We start from the raw sequence: 21049 nt of genomic DNA, 5'->3' as shown, positions 1-21049 counted from the left end.
AGTCTAGGAGAGGCCAGTGAGGGGAATTCAGTGTAGCTGCGGGTTGCAGTATGTGAGCGCATGCCGGGGAGAGGTGAGGCGGGGGCTGTCAGGGCAGAGGCACAGGGAAGGAAGGATCTGCCAGAAGGAGGCAGGAGTATGCACTGAAGTAGGAGTGATGCGCTCCTTCTGGTTGTTGGGTGGGGAGGCCTGGAGGAGGAGGAGGAGACCAAGGCTTTTTGCAACACCCAGGCCAGAATTACTGAGGAGCAGGAGAAACTGAAAGGATGCCAGGATCAAGAGGCAGGACCTGGTGACTGGTTTGGGCACAGAGTATGATAACTTAGACTAAAAGCAAGTATGTACAGAAATGCTCAGGAGAAAACGAAGCAAAGCAAAAGGAATGTGGACCTTCTGAGTGGCCTGCATTTAGCAGATTACAACACTTGGATAACGCATTTGGCTGTAAGTTTTCTGGCAGCTTAGGGACAAACAAAAATACACTGGGTTGCATAGTTTGGGATTTTGGACAACAGAAAGCCTACAAATTAATTCTCAGAACAAAATTTTTCCTGGAATTGAACTCAGCTGGGAATTTATCATGTGGAACTTTATATAAAGACTGAAGAGTGACATAGAAAAAAAAATCCTCATTGCTGGTGTTACAAAAGATGGAAAGATAAAACTCCCCATTACTGCCTTCCTCTATCATCCTGTTATGTCTAGGGGAGTGAACTGCACTTCTGTGAGGACTGGGTGTCATCTCAGAGTATGGGGCCAGGGGAATCCTATACAAACGAGACAATGGTACCTTCAGTGCAGGAAGAGCTGACACCCATCTCCGTGAATGTAGAGAGCAAGGCGTCCGGGGTGCTCAACCATAAAGGGAAGGAGGCTTATCATAGTATAGCCCAGAGAGGGGTGGGCTGAGACTATGGTCTGAGAAGGGGACAGGTAAGGCATAGCATGTTGGAAGGGCCAGCATCCAGGAATCCTGACCCCCAGGGAAGCAGGCAGGGAGTTCGCACAGCATTGTAGGATTCCATTCATATGGGCAAGTCCACTTCCCAGGGCGGTCCTGGTCATTCTGCCTCCAGACTGGATGTAGAGCCTGCCTCTAAAGGGGTAGGAAAAGGGTGGGACTCAGGAGACCAGAGATCCTCTTCAGGAGACCAGAGAGGCCCAGGAGGGTGGAAATCTTGTTTGCTACAACACAAGGAAGTTGCAGAGGAACCAGGAGTGGGAGCTGAGAACTGGGAGGTCCTGCAGACTCAGGCACAGATCTCCTGGCCAGGCTCTTCCCTTTGGTTTCTGCAGAAGGCAGAGAACCTGCAGAATCTATGTCCATACATTGCTAATGTGCCCATTAAACTTTAAACTATTTCTTGCCAACTATAGCTGTCTTAAATTAACATCCAGTAGGGGTGGGATTCTACCCCTGCAATCAGATTTCTTAACATTTTTAGTCTTGGGGTGTGCATTAGAATATACATTTAAATGCTGGGGAGGAGAGTTTGAGACTAGCCTGGGCAACATGGCGAGACCCCATCTCTATAAAAAATAAAAGAAATTGGCCAGGCGCAGTGGCCCACGCCTGCAATCCCAACGCTTTGGGAGGCCGAGGCAGGCAGATCACTTGAGATCAGGAGTTTGAGACCAGCCTGGCCAACCCCGTCTCTACTAAAAATACAAAAATTAGCCAGGCGTGGTGGCGCATGCCTGTAATCCCAACTACTTGGGAGGCTGAGGCAGGAGAATCACTTGAACCCAGGAGGCGGAGGTTGCATGAGCTAAGATTGCATCACTACATTCCAGCCTGGGCAACAGAGCAAGACTCCATCTCAAAAATAAATAAATAAAAGAAATTAACCACACACAGTGGCACACACCTGTAGTCCCAGCTACTCGGGAGACTGAGGCGGGAGGATCACCTGAGCCCAGGGAGGTTGAGGCTGCAGGGAGCTATGATGGTGCCACTTCACTCCAGCTTAGGCAACAGTGAGGCCCTGTGTCCAAAAAAAAAAAAAGGGCTGGTGAGGGAGATTTAAAAACAACTGATACTTAGGGCTCACTGACCTGGCATCAGTATTTTTTTAAGATCCCCAGATGATTTTAAGGTACAGCTGAGGTTGAGAGTGGCTGCCCTAACAGTCACATATAGAGAGCCCATCACAGGGCAGGACAGAAACTCAGATTCCAAAAGATCCCAGGTGGGACACATGGGATGCCTCGCACGTCCTCAAAAGTGGACAAGGCTGGCCCTGCTTGTTCCTGGCGTTCCGCACAGTCTCCTGGACTCCTGTTTCGCTGCTTCTCCCCCCGAGGTCTTTACCAGCCCTCCTCTGTTCCTTCTGGCAGTCACCTTGCTGAAGACTGGGGGTTAGGAGTTGTTTCCCTGGAGCTGCCCTGGATTGCTCTTTCTTGGAGAGATTTTAGTGAAACTGGTTTTCCATGGGTTCATTGTGCAGCCGCTTTCGGGCCGTGACCCCTCACTGTCCTCACCACTGCCTCTCTGCTCACACGCATTGTTGCTTGTTACCCCAGGAGCCTGGCCCTGAGCACTGGCTGTCAGCCTCATGTGTCCAAGCATAGACCCTTCTTCTGCCACCTGAATCAGACAGCCTCCACTTGTACCCCAGACTCTCTTGAAATTCCCTGTGCTGGTTACTCGGGGAAGAGTGCCAGGCCCCACTGCCCCCTTTAATGATAGGAGGCAAGCACTGCCTGGAACTAGGGCAAGTGATGAGCTAAGTTCTCTACTTTTCATATGCAAAAGACAGCGACATGCTGGGAAGCCAGAGTCAGACTCTCCTTACCCTGGCCTTAAAATCAATGTCTGATGTGGGCAAAAGTTTACTCCATCAGCCCTCAGTTTGCCTAGAAGTTAAGTTCTTTGCCAGCTGGGCCTAGAATTGCGACTCTACCTTCAGCTTCTCTTTGGCACGTTTGTCCCTGGCTTGCAGTTCAGAGGGGCTAAGGAACAGATAAGCCTGAGACCCACTCTTCCAACTGGCTGAACTATGGGAAACCAAGTGATCGTTTTTTCCCCTGGCCTCGGGGAAGGAAGGGGTGAGTCACCCTTGCAGCAAGCTTAGGGAAGAGGTTAGCTTCCCTCAGTGGTAGGGAACCAGGAGTTCATAGGCATCCCTTCAGAAGGAAATGAAAGCAGGGATCATTGGCTGGAGAGTGGGGCCAGTACAGGGAGCCACAACCTTGGCTGTGACCCCTCCTCCTGGGATCCCCAGGCCTTCCGTACACTGCGGATCTCATCTGAAGGGATTGTCAGACCACTTCAAGCAGAATGCCAAATGCATTTCCTTTTGTTGTTTTGTCTTCTAAAAAAGTACACTTAAAAATTGTAGGTTTACTTATAAACTTTATATGTAATCTATGAAAGTTATATTTGTCATAAAACATTTATTTATTTATTTATTTTTATTATTATTTATTTTTAGATAGGGTCTTGCTCTTTTGCCCAGGCTGGAGTGCAGTGGTGTAATGATGGCTCCCTGCAGCTTCTACCTCCTGGGCTCAAGAGATCCTGCTGCCTCAGCCTCTTGAGTAGCTGGGACTATAGGTGCGCACCACCGCACCTAGCTCATTTTTGTATTTTTAGTAGAGACAGAGTTTCCCCATGTTGCCCAGGCTGCTCTCAAACTCCTGGACTCAAGCAATCCACCTGCCTCGGCCTTGCAGAGCGCTGGGACTACAGGCATGAGCCACTGCACTTGGCCAAAAATTTTTTTTTTTTTTTTTTTTTGAGACGGAGTCTTGCTCTGTCACACAGGCTGGAGTTCAGTGCCGTGATCTTGGCTCACTGAAACCTCCACCTCCTGGGTTCAAGCAATTCTCCTGCCTCAGCCTCCCAAATAGCTGCACTGGAGTGCAGTGGCGTGATCTCAGCTCACAGCAACCTCTGCCTCCCAGGTTCAAGCAATTCTCCTGCCTCAGCCTCCCAAGTAGCTGGGACTACAGGCGCCCACCACCTCGCCTGGCTAGTTTTTGTATTTTTTAGTAGAGAGGGGGTTTCACCATGTTGGCCAGGCTGGTTTGGAACTCTTGACCTCAAGTGATCTGGTGGCCTCGGCCTCCCAAAGTGCTGGAATTACAGGCATGAGCCACCATGCCTGGCCAAAAATTTTAAATTTCTAATTTTAATATGTTTTCTTTTAAAAGTTAGCAAAACTCAAAATATAATACATTGCCTCTATGCATGTGCCACAGTATGAATTTTAATGTTCATATTAACTTAAATAGAAATTCATAAAATATTCGGGGCAAAACCGGTGTGGGTACAATTGGGTTAAGGAACAGAGAGGTACTATATCTTATTATTGTTTTAAAAGAGAGTATTAGAGTCTCATTTGCAAAATAACCATCACTTGGCACAAATAGATTCAATAAGTATGTGGCTTTGAAATCTATTTTAGGCCGGGCGCGGTGGCTCACGCCTGTAATCCCAGCACTTTGGGAGGCCAAGGCAGGTGGATCACGAGGTCAGGAGATCAAGACCGTCGTGGCTAACACAGTGAAACCCCATCTCTACTAAAAATACAAAAAATTAGCCGGGCGTAGTGGTGGGCGCCTGTAGTCCCAGCTACTCAGGAGGCTGAAGCAGGAGAATGGTGTGAGCCCGGGAGGTGGAGCTTGCAGTGAGCCGAGGTCGCACCACTGCGCTCCAGCCTGGGCGACACAGCGAGACTCCATCTCAAAAAAAAAAAAAAGAGGCGGGGCGCAGTGGCTCACGCCTGTAATCCCAGCACTTTGGTAGGCCAAGGCAGGTGGATCACGAGGTCAGGAGATCGAGACCATCCTGGCTAACACGGTGAAACCCCGTCTCTACTAAAAATACCAAAAATTAGCCGGGCGTGGTGGCAGGCGCCTGTAGTCCCAGCTACCCGGGAGGCTGAGGCAGGAGAATGGTGCGAACCTGGTAGGCGGAGGTTGCAGTGAGCCAAGATCGCGCCACTGCACTCCAGCCTGGGTGACAGAGTGAGACTCTGTCTCGGGAAAAAAAAAAAAAAGAAATCTATTTTAATCTCGCAATTCCACTTTTAGGAATTTATCTTAGAAAAATATTGGAACAAGTGCTGGAGAGTATTTGTGGCAGCATTGTTGGTAGTAGCCGAGGTTGGAGGCTGAAGTGGGAGGATCACTTGAGCCTGGCGGGCGGAGATTGCAGTGAGTTGAGATCACGCCACTGCACTCCAGCCTGGGCAACAGAGGTCTCAAAAAAATCTTTATAGATTGTCTTCCGTGTTGTCCCAAGTTCATCTCTCGCTGTTGGTTTCATGTTTCCATAACCTTGATGGCACATCACCACGATTCCACATGTTATGTAGGTTGAAACCTAGGATGGGTGGACCGAGTGACACAAAAGAGCCAACCCAGCAAAGCAATTTCAAGGGCCTCTCTTTCTCTCCCTTACACTTCCCCACTTCTCAGCAGAGAAGATGCAATAATGGTCAAATTTGATTCAGCACTAAATTCTCTGCAAGTTTATGGTAGGTGAAATATAGGGTAACCATATACACAAAGTAGGACTGTAGAGAAAGTAAAAAGAGAGCATTAGGCCAGGCGCGGTGGCTCACACCTGTAATTCTAGCACTTTGGGCGGCCGAGGCGGGTGGATCACTTGAGGTCGGGAGTTTGAGACCAGCCTGACCAAACCCCATCTCTATAAAAATACAAACATTAGGGCCAGGCATGGTGGCTCACGCCTGTAATCCCAGCACTTTGGGAAGCTGAGGCGAGTGGATCACGAGGTCAGGAGATGGAGACCATCCTGGCTAACATGGTGAAACCCCGTCTCTACTAAAAATACAAAAAATTAGCCGGGCGTGGTGGCAGGCGCCTATACTCCCAGCTACTCGGGAGGCTGAGACAGGAGAATGGTGTGAACCCGGGAGGCGGAGCTTGCAGTGAGCCAAGAATGCGCCACTGCACTCCAGCCTGGGCGGCAGCGCGAGACTCTGTGTCAAAAAAAATTAGCTGGGCATGGTGGCACATGCCTATAATCCCAGCTACTCAGGAGGCTGAGGCAGGAGAATCGCTTGAACCCAGGAGGTGGAGGTTGCAGTGAGCTAAGATTGTGCCACTGCACTCCAGCCTGGGCAAAAGAGGGAGACTGTCTCAAAAAAAAAAAAAAAAAAAAAGGCCAGCCATGGTGGCTCATGCCTGTAACCCCAGCACTTTGGGAGGCTGAGGTGGGCTGGATCACCTGAGGTCAGGAGTTGGAGATCCGTCTGGCCAATGAAACCCCATCTCTACTAAAAATACAAAAATTAGCCGGGTGTGGAGGCGGGCGCCTGTAGTCCCAGTTACTCAGGAGGCCGAGGCAGAAGAATCACTTGAACCCGGGAAGCAGAGGTTGCAGTGAGCCGAGATCGCGCCACTGCACTCCAGCCTGGCTGACAAGCGCTAAACTCCTCAAAAAAAAAAGAAAGCACTAAAAGTAAGTTGTTAATTGATGTACAAAGGCTTAACCTGGACTGTCCCTGCAAACTGCACCTTGTGGCCATGCTGGTAAAGGCTGAGAGTTGGATATGCCCATTCATTCTCCTTGCTGGGACAAGTATGTTGACCCAGCCAGAGGTGATTTGGTACCACCCCTCTGTCTATCTCCCACCACCTTTCTTATCCACATCTAGAGTTGAGGCTTGAGTTTAGGGAAGGGGAGGAGGCCAGGTGGGTAGTCCAAGGTTGCATATGAACTTCCTTCTTGCTTGCATTCAATGAGTCAGAGGAGACAGATTCTACTTTCATTGCCTCTCCCAGCTCACCATGGAAAAATAGTAACTGCCTATCTTCTTCCAGCAAACTTTGAAGTGTTAAAACAGGACACTTCTATAATTTTATTTGGCATTTTATATGCCTGGTAAATATAGGTTAAACCTCCCCAGATCACCAAGCAGAGGCATTTGTAAGGGATCACAGAGCAAATCACAATTCAGACTGACCCGGCATGGTCCAGGGTGAAGTTGGTTGGGGGAGAAGCCATATGCTCTGGTTTGGTTACTAGATAGAAATGACAGGACAGCCTATAAGACATAGGACTTGCGTCCCTCGAGCTTGGAGTGAGACTAGTCTCTCAGCTGCAGATTTGGTCGGGGTGGTGACCACAAAGATGGAAAGGAACTTCCCGAAGCAGCTTGCCTCGTGCTCTGGGATCTTCAGCCAGGTCAATGTCTCCAGCACCCTGGAGACTCAGAGGGATTCTCTACTTAATACTCTGAGCTGCAGATGAGATTTGTTCAGATTTGTCATGAAGCGTGTGGTCATCCAACCCCAAATATAACTCCCTGGCATCTTGTGGTGACTGTCATCTGGTTCATTTCATCATCTGTATTTGTGACAATCAACAAACATACACAACCTTCCAGGATATCAGAAGGGGACCAGTGCCCTCTGTTTACCCTCCAGCTGACTGATGCATCTAATAGGGTGGAAAAATGTCAGAGAAGAGAGCTTCTTAATCCCTCTCAAAACAATCAGACTTGAAGATTCCAGCACCACAGAGAGCCAAGAGAGCCTCTTATTCCAGGCTCTTCTTTCCCTTGAATATAGGACAGCCAAGATTCCTGGTCTGGTACAGAACTGAGAGAGATGGGTAAACGGGCTAAGAGGCTGCTTCCAGGTACACACACAACCCCGAGGTTCAAGCTGCCAATTTGTCAGAGAAAACGAGAAGGAGAATGCTCCTTTTGGGACCAAGAAAGAAGCAGAACAAATGCAAGAGTCCCACGAGGCAGATCCACGTGTTCCTTCCCCACACCCCCGAAATCTGGCTTCTATTCCTAACCATCTGCTGAAACCATATCTCAGGTTACTAATGGTTCTTCTGTGGCCAGTTTCCTGTTCTCATGCTTCTTGATCTCACTAATGCACTTGACACACCCCTGACCCTTCCTTCTTGAAATCCAAGTCAAGGTGGATGTAAAATGGGTGCAGTGATGTATCTGCGCCACTTGTCAAAATGCTGAAATACTTCTATTCTGGTTGGTAAATAGGGTGTCCCACACTCCCAGGACCACTAACTCTCCACCTGCCAAGATCTGGCCATTAAAGGGTTAACAATAAGGCCATTCTGCTTGTTGGGCTCCTGCACACCTTTGTTATAATTTTGTTGTGTGTGTGTTTTTTTTTGTTTGTTTGTTTTTTGAGACGGAGTCTCACTCTGTTGCCCAGGCTGGAGTGCAGTTGTATGATCCTGGCTCACTGCAACCTCCGCCTCCCAGGTTCAGGTGTTTCTCCTGCCTCAGCCTCCCGAGTAGCTGAAATTACAGGTGTGTGCCACCATGCCTGGCTAATTTTTTGTATTTTTTTTTTTTTTTTTAGTAGAAACAGGCTTTCACCGTGTTGGTCAGTTTGGTCTCAAACTTCTGACCTCAAATGATCCACCCACCTTGGCCTCCCAAAGTGCTAGGATTACAGGTGTGAGCCCGGCCTGTTATGTATTTTGAATACTGCCTCCTCAGCATAGACACCATACTGTTTTGGTTGTTTTAATTGTCTTTCAAAAAAGAGTTCTTCACTGATTCCTCCTGTTCTTATTCAACAAGTATGTATGCAACCCTCACAGTAGATCAAAGTCTCGGTTAGGCATTGTAGGGAATAAAAAGAAGCCAGTGCGTGTGTTCTGCCATTAGAACTCCCTGTCTAGTTGTAAGGCCCAGATAAAGAAACATACAAAGAGCCTGGACAACATGGTGAAACCCCTGTCTTTGAGAAAAATACAAAAATTAGCCAGCCATGGTGGTACTTGCCTGTGGTCCCAGCCACTCAGGAGGCTGAGGTGGGAGGATCACTTGAGCACAAGAGGTGGAGGCTGCAGTGAGCTGTGATGGTGCCACTGCACTCCAGCCAGGGTGACAGAGAGACATCCTGTCTTAAAAAAAAAAAAAAAGACCTGGCGCGGTGACTCATTTGAGGTCAGGAGTTCGAGACCAGCCTGACCAACATGGTGAAACCCCGTCTCCACTAAAAATACAAAAATTAGCCGGGCATGATGGCAGGCACCTGTAATCCCAGCTACTTGGGAGGCTGAGGCAGGAGAATTGCTTGAACCCAGGAGGTGGAAGTTGCGGTGAGCTGAGATTGTGCCACTGAACTCCAGCCTCGGTGACAGAATGAGACTTCATCTCAAAAAAACAAAAAAATGAAAGAAACATAAAAGACACCTTGTAGAGAGTGAAGTAACAAGAGCACCATAAGAGCAACCCGTGCCTCACTTGTTCACTACCTTCTCCCTCTTCACTGTCCCCCTCAGCTCATCATGCTCAGTTTCATCACTCCCTCCCAAACTGGACCTCTGAGTTGTTCTTTATACAGACCGTTAGCTCATTACCTCTCACTGCCTCTTGAATGTACCACTCTCATCTTAATGTGTCCAAAAGAGAACATATTTTCATTACATTCTGTAGCCTCCTTATTTCCCTGGGTTAGCAAACCTTCACTCCTCTTTCTTATTTCAGAACATCCCAACGTCTAGCCTGCTGCCGGGTCCGTCTTCTCCCTGGCTCCCACGTGAGTCCTGGTGCTCCCATCCTAGCAGGCGGTCTTCATGCCGGGCAGGCTTTGCCTTGTTCTTTACTCCATACACTGGCCTCCTCGGGAGCACTTTCCTTTCCCCAACTCTTGGAATCCAATGGAGTCTTACTTGGCCACCAGGCGCTACCTCTTTGAAGCAGTCCCTGGCTCCCCTTTCATTGCCGTCCTCCAAATTTCTCCAGTTTATATTTGTTTCATAACATCTGCCACCGTGTTCAAATGTATTCCTCCACACAGTCTCTAATGGTGCTCCTGCACACCTCTGCGGTTAATTTTGAATCTGCCTTTCACCCTAGACACCATTCTGTTTTGGTTGTCCTAATTGTCTTTGAAAAAATAGATCTTCATGGATTCCTCCTGAGTTTTCTGTGAGTTTTATTAAGGGCGTGTCAGGCATTCCCTGAACCAACCTTGTCTTTCTGTTTTGAACAATTGCAATCTTTTATTGCCATTTGGTTGATAGGGTTTATATCTTTTATCTCTAGCTTGAGGGCAGGGACTATTTTTTATACTTGTGTATTCCCAATAGCACCTCAAAGAGAACTGTCTCCAGCTTGCTGATTAATCATATTGATTAGTTTTAAATTGATCAATACTGGCTCAGATTAACTAAATGAAATTATAGGCCAGGTGCGGTGGCTCACACCTGTTATCCCAGCACTTTGGGAGGCCGAGGCGGGCGGATCATTTGAGGTCAGGAGTTCGAGACCAGCCTGACCAACATGGTGAAACCCCGTCTCTACTAAAAATACAAAAAAATTAGCCGGGCGTGGTGGCGCATGCCTGTAGTTCCAGCTACTCGGGAGGCTGAGGCAGGAGAATGCCTTGAACCTGGGAGGCAGAGGTTGCCGTGAGCTGAGATCGCGCCACTGCACTCCAGCCTGGGTGACAGAGCAAGACTGCCTCAAAAAAAAAAAAAAAAAAGAAATTTTAGGCCAAAGGGGATTTCCTGTATCCTGAAAGTTAGCTAAATAAAAATGAACACATTTCCAGGCATTGCACAACTTCTGAGTACAAAACACCAGGCACAGATAGGAAACAGACAGAAGTAGGGTCTCAGGTTAGGCAGAGCAAGCTGCGCTGGTCTGAGGGCAACCTCCGCCTTACTTTCATAGTTGGCACCATAGCCAGTGCAACTGAGGACTAACAGGTCACTGTGCACCGTGACTTCTGCTGTAAAGGGAAGGGGATCAGGTCACCTTCTAATTCCAAAACCAGCTTTTACAGATTATAACAGCACTTGTATGTTGGAGAGTAGTTTAGAGCTTTCCCACACTTGCAAACAAATGAGGCTGCGTCAGCAGCCCTGCAGGTGAGTTGAGGACGTGGTATTGTTATTGCTAATTCATTAAGAATTAATGTATGCTGGCCAGGCACAGTGGCTTACACCTGTAATCCCAGCACTTTGGGAGGCCGAAGCTGTCAGATCACTTGAGGTCGAGTTCGAGACAAGCCTGGCCAACGTGGTGAAACCCCATCTCTACTAAAAATACAAAAATTAGTTGGGCATGGTGCGCACGCCTGTAGTTCCAGCTACTCGGGAGGCCAAGGCAGGAGAATTGCTTGAACCACTCCAGCCTGGAGGACAAGAGCGAAACTCTGTCTCAAAAAAAAAAAAAAAAAAAAGGAATTATGTATGCTCGGCATGGTGGCTTACAGCTGTAATCCCAGCAGTTTGGGATGCTGAGGTGGGAAGATTGCATGAGCCCAGGAGTTAGAGACCAGCCCGGGCAACAAATCAAGACCCTGTTTCTATGTCTCTACCAAAAAAAAAAAAATTAGCCAGTTGTGGCGGTGCACGCCTGTGGTCCCAGCTAATTGGGAGGCTGAGGCAGGAGGACTGCTTGAGCTCGGGAGTTTGAGGCTGCAGTGAACTGTGATTGCACCACTGCACTCATCCTGGGTGACAGAGTAAGACCGCATCTCAAAAAAAAAAAAAAAATTAAAAATAAAAATAGGCCCGGTGCAGTGACTCACACCTGTAATCCTAGCACTTAGGGAGGCCAAGGCAGGCAGGCAGGAGTTTGAGACCAGCCTGGCCAACATGGTGAAACCCCGTCTCTACCAAAAATACAAAAAAAATTAGCCAGGCATGGTGGTGTGCGCCTGTAGTCCCAGCTAGTTGGGAGACCGAGGCACAAGAATTGCTTGAACTCTGGAGGTGGAGGTTGCAGTGAGCCGAGATTGTACCACTGCACTCCAACCTGGGTGACAAAGCAAGAGTCCATCTCAAAAAACTAAACTAAACTAAAAATAAATAAATAAATAAATAAATATTTACAATAATATGTTAGAGCATTATTACTTATTAGTATTATTTGGCAGGGTTAAGTTCACCTTAGAATAATGGAAGACATTTGCTGAGCGCTTTTTCTGGGCTATGCACTGTGCCGAATGTTTTACAGGTGCAATTTCATCTAATCCTTACCAGTCTCTTAAAGTAAGTGCTACTATTATCACCATTTTACAGAGGCGAGAACTAAGGCTTAGAAATGTATCTTGATCAAGGTCCCGCAGCTCTCCAAGTTCACTGGAATTTAAACCTGGGTCTGTCTGATTCCAAACCCTTTGCTTTTAATCCTTATGATAAACCCTCTCTCAAGCTTTTTCTCAGAACCCGGGAGCAGCTGCAGGAGTAGCCTCAGCTCCATTCTCTTGTACTGGCCCCAAGCAAGGGGATGGGAGATGACGTCTCCCTCTAAGATTGCTGCCTTTTGTCCAAATGTGCTGGCCGGGAGCCAGGCCTGGAAACTCTCTGCTCATGGAAAGAAAGAACAGAAGCCAGCAAAAGAGGGTGGGAAGAGTCTGAGGGGAGGAAAGGAAGAGGAGGACAGGAAGGCAAGAGGGAGAAAGGAGGTGGGAAAGAGGATTCTGCGGGTAGCACAGCTGGAGAGGGAGATATTGTGCCAGGAAGCAAGCAAACGAACGTGACCTTTGGGTGCATTCCATTTAAGTGGGCTGTTCAGTGGTGCAGCCTGAGCCTCCAGCCCTGGGAGGCACAGGCCCTGGGGCTGTCCACGTGCTCAGAGACCAGGACAGATCACACCGGGTGGTCCTTCCTCCCATTCTCAGGATTACTATCCGGTGAGGTCAGATCAAAACCAACAGCAGGAAAGCCTTCAGAGGGAAAAGAAGCCACAAAATGGCCGCCTGAGGGCTGCCTCTGGAAGTGGAGGAGCTGGCCAGGCAGGGCCTCGGTGTCACAGCGTGCACGGTGTGCAGGGGACGGAGAAGGGGAAGGGAGGAGACTGGGTGCTGGGTACTTTGAATAAAATCAAATCATAACTATTTCCCAAGTTCCTACTCTGGATTGAGGAGTGGAAGACCCGTACGGTGCCGTCAAGGTGCACCTGTAGGCGTTAGGCACCTGGACCCTGGAGTCAGACACCCTGACGCATTCAGCACCCATGCAGCCTTGGGAAAAGTTAATCACTCCAGGCCTTAATGTCCACATCTGAGAAGGGGAAGCAATAGTAAGCTTACTGTGAGCATTAAACTAAATGACCTTTGTAAAATCTTGCGTAAGGAAGAGTAAGTGCTCAATTAGTATCAGCTGTTCATTCATCGTTGCAGCTTAATTTGAGGTGTCAAAACATAAATATGTGAAACCTTCAATGAAAAATGTATAAATAACATTTGAAGCCAACCATACAAGACATGACACAAGGTTATATACATTTTGTTAGACCATCAACTTTTTCTTCTTTTCTTATAAAATAAAAGAAGAAAAAGCATTCAGCAGGAGCCCATGGCTAATGTTTTTTGTTTTTGTTTTTTTGTCTGTTTTTGTTTTTTGTTTTTTGTTTTTTGAGGCGGAGTCTCGCTCTGTCTGGCAGGCTGGAGTGCAATGGCATGATCTCGGCTCACTGCAAATGCTGCCTCCTGCGTTCAAGTGATTCTCCTGCCTCAGCGTCCAGAGAAGCTGGGTTTACAGGTACACGCCACCAGGTCCAGCTAATTTTTTTGTATTTTTAATAGAGACAGGGTTTCACCAAGTTGGCCAGGCTAGTCTCAAACTCCTGACCTCAAGTGAGCTGCCTGCCTCAGCCTCCCAAAGTGCCGGGATTACAGGCATGAGCCACAGCGCCCAGACTGTTTTTTTTTTCTTTCTTGAAACGGAGTATCATTCTGTCGCCCAGGCTGGAATGCAGTGGCGCGATCTAGGCTCACTGCAACCTCTGTGTCCCGGGCTTAAGTGACTCTCCTGCCTCAGCCTCCTGAGTAGCTTGGATTACAGGCATGTGCCACCACGCCCAGCTAATTTTTGTGTTTTTAGTAGAGACAGGGTTTCACCATGTTAGCCAGGCTGGTCTCCAACTCCTGACCTCAGATGATCCGCTCGCCTCAGCCTCCTAAAGTGCTGGGATTACAGGCATGAGCCACTGTGCCCGGCCTCATGGCTAATGTTATCTGGTAGCTATAAGGCAAATGTGTTTTGTTTTTTGTTGTTTTTTTAAAAATCTCCAGGCTGGGCGTGGTGGTGCACGCCTGTCATTCCAGCTACTTGGGAGGCAGAAGCAGGAAGATCGCTGGACATAAGGTCGAAGCTGTATTGACATCACTGCACTCCAGCCTCGGCAACAGAGAGAGATGCTGTCTCAAAAAGCAAACAAAAAACAAACAAACAAACAAACAAATCTCTCAACAGCCTGATAAAGAACATTTCTCACTTCTAAAAAAAAAAAAAAATCACCAGAAACACGAACTTCACAAATCTCTCTGGGTTTCTGAAGAAGTGGCTCTTCAGCTAAGAAAAAAAAAAAGGAAAAGAAATGCCTTCAAGAACATGGAACATGGAACTAGCAGATCCAGGTTCTCCTGTGACAGCTTCTCCATGGAAACCTGAGTTCCCTGAGGCAATGGAAAGGAGGGTGAGGAGGTGAATGAGCCCCAGGCAGACTAACAGGAGCCCTGGGTTCTGCTTCTATCTCTGCCACCATGTGGCCGGGTGACAGGCTAGGTGAGCCAAAAAACCCCTGGGCCACAGTGTTGTCACCTGCAGCCCTGGCGTCCCACCTGTCCCCTCCCTGTGTTGGTGTTGAGGAGCCTCTCTGTGCCAGGTGCTTTTCCAGTATCATTAAGTTTGTTTTGTTTTTGTTTTTGTTTTTTGCCTTTCCTCCCTGAATGTCCTCACTAGACTGGGACTTCTGAGAAGCACTGTCATTTACAGGCTGGGTTCCCAGTAACCCACTGGGTTACAAGGGGAGAGCTGCTGAGGCCAGGAGGAGGATGTGGAAGGCTGGGTCAGCCAGCACAGGCATCACTCCCAACAGGGTCCTGGGAGAAGGGGCTCAGCATTTCCTGAAGGCAGATGACTCCATAAATAGACCGGGGGATGGGAAAAGGATTTGATCATCCCGTTCCGCCTGTCAGCTCAGCTCCTCCTTCTGCTCATCCGGACTCTGCAGCCTCTCGTAAATGTTTTTCACTCACATATGGCCCTGCCGGGGCATTAGGGGTGGAAATGGGGATGTGAGATGGACTTTCTGCTAGATTGTAGATCCAAACAAGAACTGAAGAAGGTATACCTGCCATTTATTTTTAATTTCCCACAGAAATTTCTCCTTCGTCCATGTCAATATAAGGCCAGAGTTTTTTCAGTAGGGTTTTATTGGAAGGAAGGAAGCGAGCGAGGAAGAAAATTATACACCTTTTGATACCATGGCCTATTTAAATTCAAGCGTTCAGCAGATCTTCCTGTTGTGACACTTTCCATATGCTCTTTTTTTTTTTTTTAGACGGAGTCTTGCTCTGTCACCCAGGCTGTGGTGTGATCTCGGCTCACTGCAACCTGTGCCTCCTGGGTGCAAGTGATTTTCCTGCCTCAGCCTCCCAAGTAGCTAGGATTACAGGCGCCCGCCACCATGCCTGGCTAATTTTTGTATTTTTAGTAGAGACGGGGTTTCACCATGTTGGCCAGGCTGGTCTCGAACTCCTGACCTTGTAATCTGCCCACTTCAGCCTCCCAAAGTGCTGGGATTACAGGCGTGAGCCACCGCACCCAGCCCTCCATACGCTCTTTAGGTCCTCAGAAATGTTAGGTCTCCTGACAACAGCCTTACTAAGACTTCAGATGTTCCTAGCACCTTCAGTGTCGTGAGAGTCTCCCCTGGGAGGAAAAGGGAATTTTTTTTTTTTTTTTTTTTTTTTTTTTGGAGCTAGAGCCTTGCTCTGTCACCCGGGCTGGAGTGTGGTGGCATGATCTTGGCTCACTGCAACCCCCGCCTCCCGGGTTCAAGCAATCCTGCATCAGCCTCCTGAGTAGCTGGGATTGTAGGCACCCGCCACCGCACCTGGCTAATTTTGGTTTTGCCATTTTGGCCAGACTGGTCTCGAACTCCTGAGTTCAGGTAATCTGCCCGCCTCAGCCTCCCAAAGTGCTGGGATTACAGGCATGAGCTACCGCACCCAGCAGGAGAGGGACTTCTTGAAGACCGCTCTTGTGACTTCCATAATGCAGAGAATGATCAGTTCACACCAAACTTCCTGGGCCAGGCTAGAGGCAAACCTAATGGGGGCTTTAGTTTACTTAGCAGCCAGTTTACTCAGCTCCAGCCATATGGATACAGATTCATGTTTAAAACAATCATAGGGGCCTGGCATGATGGCTCACGCCTGTAATCCCAGCACTTTGGAAGGCCAAGGCGGGCAGATCCCCTGAGTCCAGAAGTTCTAGACCAGCCTGGGCAATATAGCAAGACCCCATGTCCACATAAAAATAAGAAGAAGAAGAAGGAAAAAGTATTCAGTGTCCTCCTGGAGGGTTGGTGGATGATTGGGGCTGGGACGGGGGTTGAATTGTCTCTTGGACCTGGGCATGCTTACTTTAGTACACTGGCATTGTAAAATTCTGTGTTCTTTTATACTCATGAGCACTGAAGGCTCCTGGTGGCTGGATAGCACTCATTTAAGCTGAGCCTCCGAAAGAGCATTTTAACAGTCTGAGGAGGAGGGGATGTGAAAACTTGGTGAATTTGGATAAAGAGTATATAAATTTTCTGTACTATTCTTGCAACTGTTCTATAAACTTGAAATTATTTCAAAATTAATTTTTTTTTTGAGATGGAGTCTTGCTCTGTTGCCCAGGCTGGAGTGCAGTGGTGCAATCTTCCCTCACTGCAACCTCTGCCTCTCGGGTTCAAGCGATTCTCTTGCCTCAGCCTCCTGAGTAGCTGAGATTACAGGCATGTGCCACCATGCCTGGCTAATTTTTGTGTTTTTAGTAGAGACGGTTTCACCATGTTGGCCAGGCTGGTCTCGAACTCCTGGCTTCAAGTGATCTGTCCATCTCAGCCTCCCAAAGACCTGGGATCACAGGCATGAGCCACCACGCCCGGCCCAAAATTTAAAAATTTAAAGGTCATTATGCTTCTGGTATCATCTTGGCAACAGCTTTCAGAAAGTCTACACAAGTTGTGTTCACAGATTCTGCCTTGGTTTGTGTGTTGCTTGACTCCTGCAAAGAAATCCTAAAAATCATTTGGGCATCTCCTCCTTATGGAGCCAGTGTTGCTTTTAATTCAGTGGCTGGTGCTTCCTTAAATATTAGTCCTTCTGAGATTATGCAAATATCTGTGCCTTCCAGCCATGTACCTCAAACGAAATTCAGCCCAATCTTCAAGCCCAACTCAGGGCTGCTCTTCCACAAATGGCATTCACTTTCTCCTGTTTTGCTTATCAGACTGTGTTTTGTATTGGAGACATTCATGTGCATCTTATTTCCTGTATGAGAATGGAAACTGTCAGAGGGCAAATTAATCTATTTTACATTTTTCCCAGGTTTCACTCTGTTCCCTGAGAGAAGCAGGCACAACTATTAGTTGCAAGAATGAATTATGTGACTATAACAGGCCCTTTGTATCTGTGAGTCCCACATCCAAGGATTCAATCAACCGCAGACTGAAAATACTCAGAAAAAAACATTCCAGAATGTGTTACATTGCAGATGTGTACAATGTAGTTATGCCTAGGGTGTTTGCATTTGTACTGAACATGCACAGACTATTTTTCTCTTGTTATTATTTCTTAACACAGTATAACAACTATTTACATAGCATTTAGGTTGTATTGGGTATTATAAGTAATCTAGAAATGATTTAAAGTATGTGGGAAGGGCCAGGCCTGGTGGTGGCTCACATCTGTAATCCTAGCACTTTGGGAGGCCGAGGTGGGAGGGTTGCTTGAGGCCAGAAGTTCAAGACCAGTCTGGGCAACATAGCAAGACCCTGTCTCTACAAAAAAAAAAAAAATTTTTTTATTAGCTGAGCCTGGTGGCTCACACGCGTAGTCCCAGCTACTCAGGAGGCTGAGGTGGGAGCATCACTTGAGCCTAGGAGGTTGAGGCTGCACTGAGCCGTGATGCCACCACTGTACTCCAGCCTGGCGACAGAGCAAGACCTTGTTTCTTAAAAACAGTTTTTTAATTAAGTATAAGGGAGGATGTGCATAGGTTATATCCAAATACTATGCCATTTTTATGGGACTTGAGCATCCATGAATATTGGTATCTGAGTGACATCCTGGAACCAATCCCCCGAGGATACCAAGGGATGACTTGGTATCCTCAAATACAAGGGATGACCAATGTATTTCCCTTTAGCCATTGGTTTCCACATAATTACTCTTTGGACCCATTGAAACATCTGTACTGGGATGTGGTTACTGTAGAACAGGATCTAAATCTTGGTCGTCTCTGAGGGAAAGGAGCTAATGAGAATAAAGTGTCACTTAGCCTTCCTTTCAGGAGATATGATGGCAAAGCAAAACAGGTGTGGAGTGATGAACTCACCTGAGCTGGATGCCCTGCAGTTGTGGTCGTGGCTGCAAGGCAGCTGTGGGGCTTGCTGGGCACCGCAGGGCAGACCCAGACACCCACAGACAACAGCAGCGTTTATATTCCCCCTCTCCCCCGCTGTATTTGCAGTAGCAATTATAATACATGCTTATAATAGAAAATTTGGAAATCTGGTGGGGGGGGTTGTTGTTAGAAATATAGATGTTAGAGAATGGAAAAAAAAAATCAAAGTTTCTTACCTAATGGCAACTACTGTTACTCCCTCATTAAATTTACTTCCAGTCGTTTTCTTTTGTGTGCAATTTTGAATAGTAATAAATTCCTCCTCCCCCACCCCTTTTAAACATTGTTTCATTCATTTTGGACACAAGCTTTTGGATTCTGTTTCTTTTGGCTAACATTACAACATGAACGTTTTTTCCATTTAATAATAGTCTTTTTTCTTTCTAGCTTCAGTTTAAAATTTTCTTTTTTTATTTTTTTGAGACAGTCTTGCTCTGTCGCTCAGGCTGGAGTGCAGTGTTGCAATCTTGGCTTGATGCAACCTCCGCCTCCTGGGTTCAAGCGATTCTCCTGCCTTAGCCTCCTGAGTAGTTGGGACTACAGGCGCCCACCACCATGCCCGCCTAATTTTTTGGTATTTTCAGTAGAGACGGGGTTTTGCTATGTCGGCCAGGCTGGTTTTGAACTCCTGACCTCAGGTGATCCACCAGCCTTGGCCTTCCAAAGTGCTGGGGTTACAGGCGTGAGTCACTGCACCCAGCCTAAAATTTTCTTTTTAAATAATAGCTTGATTGAGATATAATTCACATGCCATACAATTCACCCATTTAAAGTGTATAGTTTAATGTGTACACATTTAAAATGTACAGTTTTGGCTGGGTGCAGTGGCTCACACCTGTAATCCTAGCACTTTGGGAGGCCGAGGCAGGCAGATCACTTGAGGTCAGGAGTTCAAGAGCAGCCTGGCCAACATGGCAAAACCCCATCTCTACTAAAAATACAAAAATTAGCTGGGCATGGTGGTGCACGCTTGCAATCCCAGCTAGTTGGGAGGCTGAGGCAGGAGAATCTCTCGAACCCAGGAGGTGGAGGTTGCAGTGAGCCGAGATTGCGCCACTGTACTCCAGCCTGGGCAACAGAGTGAGTGAGACTCCATCTCAAAAAAAAAAAAAAAGTGCAGAGTTTTTAGTGTATTTGTGGAGTTGTGCAACCCATCACCACCATCAATTTTAGAACACTTTCATCACCCTGGAAAGAAATGCAAACCTGTTAGCAGTCACTCCTTATTCCTCCTACCCACCCACTCCTAACCTCAGCAATCGCCAGCCTACTTTCTGTCTCTATAGAATTGTAGTCTTCTTAAACATAATTTAATTTACATTATAATATTCCATTGAATAGCTGTATTCCACTGAATAGCTAAATTATAGTTTACATTACCATTACACTGCTTAACTTTTGAGTAGCTTTTAACTTTTCAGTATTATAAGTAACAGCTATGAATATTTATGCAAACACTTTTTACATCCTTAGGATTCTGTTAGGATATATTCCCAAAGTATAGAAATATATAATCAGGCCGGGAGCAGTGGCTCACGCCTGTAATCCCAGCACTTTGGGAGGCCGAGGCGGGCAGATCACGAGTTCAGGAGATCGAGACCATCCTGGCCAACACGGTGAAAACCCATCTCTACTAAAAATACAAAAAATTAGCTGGGCGTGGGGGTGGGCGCCTATAGTCCCAGCTACTCTGGAGGCTGAGGCAGGAGAATGGCGTGAACCCGGGAGGCAGAGCTTGGAGTGAGATTGCGCCACTGCACTCCAGCCTAAGCGACAGAGCAAGATTCCGTCTCAAAAAAAGAAAAAAAAAGAAATATATTAGCATACAACCATAAAAAAACAGATCCAAACACACCAAAAAACTTTCTCCCATCACACTTAATTAACAAATGTTTCTGAAGTGTGGCATGGTGTAGAAGTATAAAACAGTTGCTGATCTTGAAGAGGTGAGCAAGACAGACATTCATAATGATGAGCTAGAGTCTAGTTCTAGTCTATATCAGATATGAGACCACGGGAATATTGTCGAAGGAGCACTAGACTTGGATTCAAAACATAGACCCGTTACTTGTGAGTTATTGTATGAACTTAAACATGTGACCTAACTCCCTGAGGCTCAATTTCTTCATCACAAAAAAATGATAGGAACACTAACATTGATTTCTATAGAGATGAGAAACAAAAAGGGTTTCTCAGCTGGGTTTCCGGCCTACCTGAGAACAGAGAGAAGGAAGACCAAGTTTACATATTTGAAAGTTGAAATAAGTTGGAACCTGACTCTTCCCTGTTTGGTGATCTGTAATACACAAAAGAAACAAAAGGAAGTGTACTTTTTTATTCAAAAAATACATTTATCTGAATTCAGACTATTAAACCATACTTTACCTGTATTAGCATATTTCATAACTTTTATAACTCATGCTTTAATGATTTATGGCAAACTCATACTAGCCTTGATCAGAGAGGTGACCCTGGTAGTTATTGAGCATTAACTCTGGAGGACTGACGCCACTGAGACTTTCTACACCCTGTAATTTAGTGTTTCTATCCAAGATGGCCACTAAATTGCACTTCTATTTTCACCCTCTAGAGAATGGTTAAAAAGCATGATTTGCAAATATTGTCAAGTCCAAAGTGTGTTTCTAAACTACTAAGCTAGCCAAA

The 21049-nt window shown here is 46.9% G+C and overlaps 1 protein-coding gene across 8 annotated transcripts in view; it reads left to right on the top strand.

Moving 5' to 3' along the window:
• Window positions 1-21049, top strand: part of DENND2A (DENN domain containing 2A) — a 123217-nt gene that overhangs the window by 1948 nt on the left and 100220 nt on the right. For 4 of the 8 annotated variants that reach the window (XM_054559885.2, XM_054559886.2, XM_054559883.2 and 1 more), the window contains exon 2: window positions 13996-14488. The exons of 3 other annotated variants lie outside the window; for them this stretch is intronic. The gene's annotated coding sequence lies outside the window, so the exon portion shown is untranslated. Of the gene's footprint in view, window positions 1-13654; window positions 14489-21049 lie in introns of those variants that run through there. One more of the 8 variants, XM_054559884.2, reaches the window with a different exon arrangement.

Source organism: Pongo abelii, chromosome 6 (assembly GCF_028885655.2).
Source record: "Pongo abelii isolate AG06213 chromosome 6, NHGRI_mPonAbe1-v2.0_pri, whole genome shotgun sequence".
In the NCBI taxonomy this organism is placed as follows: Eukaryota; Metazoa; Chordata; class Mammalia; order Primates; family Hominidae; genus Pongo; species Pongo abelii.
This window is presented reverse-complemented; position numbering and strand designations above follow the sequence as displayed.